At 32.5% G+C, this 2,233-nt stretch overlaps 1 non-coding gene across 1 annotated transcript; it reads right to left on the bottom strand.

Annotated features, from left to right (window-relative positions):
* Positions 1-1,459: 1,459 nt before the first annotated feature.
* Positions 1,460-1,563, bottom strand: LOC112798650 (small nucleolar RNA R71). The gene has a single exon (XR_003200252.1). It is a non-coding gene; the product is annotated as a small nucleolar RNA R71 (small nucleolar RNA).
* Between the last annotated feature and the right edge of the window lie 670 nt (positions 1,564-2,233).

Here is a 2,233-nt window from a genome sequence, read left to right as displayed (position 1 = left end):
AAAATAAAAAAATATCTTTTCCTTATTTCTCTCAAAAATTCAAAATTTTGGATTGACTTGGTCAAAAAGTTTTAAAATAAGTTGTTTTCTTGTTAGTCAAGTCAAAATTTCAATTTTAAAAATCTTATCTTTTCAAAACTTTTTCAAAACTCAAATCTTTTTAATTTTATATATATTTTCAAAAATTTCTTTTAAATTGATTTTCAAAATTTTTTTAATCTTTATTTCATAATTTTCGAAATTACACTAACAATTAATGTGATTGATTCAAAAATTTGAAGTTTGTTACTTTCTTGTTAAGAAAGGCTCAATCTTTGAATTCTAGAATCTTATATTTTAGTTTCTTGTTAGTTATGTAATTAATTTTAATTTTAAAAATTAAATCTTTTCTAACCATATCTTTTTAATCATATCTTTTTCAAAATTTTATCTTTTTCAAAAATTTGATTTCAAAATATCTTATCTAACTTCTTATCTTCTTATCTTTTCAAATTTGATTTTAATATCTTTTTCAACTAACTAATTAACTTTTTGTTTGTTTCCTATCTTTTTCAAAATCACCTAACTACTTTTTCCTCTCTAATTTTCGAAAATATATCATCCCTTTTTCAAAATTCTTTTTAAATTAACTGATTGTTTTAAATTTTAATTTTAATTCTATCTCACCTTTAATTTTCGAAAATCATTAACTGCTTTTCAAAATTAATTTTCAAATTCTCTCTCTCATCTTCTTCTATTTATTTATTTATTTACTAACACTTCTCTTCACCTCTCTTAATCTTAAATCACTACCCCTATCCTCACCCTTCTGTTTGGATTCTCCTTTCTTTATTCCCTTTTTTCTTCTACTAACAATAAGGAACCTCTTTACTGTGACATAGAGGACTCCTCTTCTCTTCTTTTCTTGTTCTATTCTCTTTCATATTAGCAGGAACAAGGAAAAAGGCATTCTTGTTGAAGCTGACCTTGAACCTGAAAGGACTCTGAAGAGAAAACTAAGAGAAGCCAAATTACAACAATCCAGAGACAACCTTACTGAAATTTTCGAACAAGAGAAGGAGATGGCAGCCGAACCTAACAACAATAATGCAAGGAGGATGCTTGGTGATTATACTACACCTACTTCCAAGTTTGATGGAAGAAGCATCTCAATTCCTGCCATTGGAGCAAACAATTTTGAGCTGAAACCTCAATTAGTTGCTCTAATGCAACAAAACTGCAAGTTTCATGGACTTCCATCAGAAGATCCCTATCAGTTTTTAACTGAGTTCTTGTAGATCTGTGAGACTGTAAAGAAAAATGGAGTTGATCCTGAAGTCTACAGGCTCATGCTTTTCTCTTTTGCTGTAAGAGACAGAGCTAGAGCATGGTTGGACTCTCAACCTAAAGATAGCCTGGACTCATGGGATAAGCTGGTCGCGACCTTCTTGGCTAAATTCTTTCCTCATCAAAGCTGAGCAAGCTTAGAGTGGATGTTCAGACCTTCAAACAAAAAGGTGGTGAATCCCTCTATGAAGCTTGGGAAAGATATAAGCAGATGACCAAAAGATGTCCTTCTGACATGTTTTCAGAATGGACCATGATAGATATATTCTATTATGGTCTATCTGAGTTCTCTAAGATGTCATTGGACCATTCTGTAGGTGGATCCATTCACCTAAAGAAAACGCCTGTAGAAGCTCAAGAACTCATTGACATGGTTGCAAATAACCAGTTCATGTACACTTCTGAGAGGAATTCTGTGAATAATGGGACGCCTCAAAGGAAGGGATTTCTTGAAATTGATGCTCTGAATGCCATATTGGCTCAGAACAAAATGTTGACACAGCAAGTCAACATGATTTCTCAAAGTCTGAATGGATGGCAAAACGCATCCATAGTACTAAAGAGGCATCTTCTGAAGAAGAAGCTTATGATCCTGAGAACCCTGCAATAGCAGAGGTAAATTATATAGGTGAACCTTATGCAAACACCTATAATTCATCATGGAGAAATCATCCAAATTTCCCATGGAAGGATCAACAAAATCCTCAACAAGGCATTAATAATGGTGGAAGAAATAGGCTCAGCAATATCAAGCCTTATCCATCATCTTCTCAGCAACAGACAGAGAATTATGAACAGAGTACCTCTAATTTAGCAAATTTAGTCTCTGATCTATCTAAGGCCACTTTAAGTTTCATGAATGAAACAAGATCCTCCATTAGAAATTTGGAGGCACAAATGGGCCAGC

Source organism: Arachis hypogaea, chromosome 4, assembly GCF_003086295.3.
Source record: "Arachis hypogaea cultivar Tifrunner chromosome 4, arahy.Tifrunner.gnm2.J5K5, whole genome shotgun sequence".
Classification (NCBI taxonomy): domain Eukaryota; kingdom Viridiplantae; phylum Streptophyta; class Magnoliopsida; order Fabales; family Fabaceae; genus Arachis; species Arachis hypogaea.
This window is presented reverse-complemented; position numbering and strand designations above follow the sequence as displayed.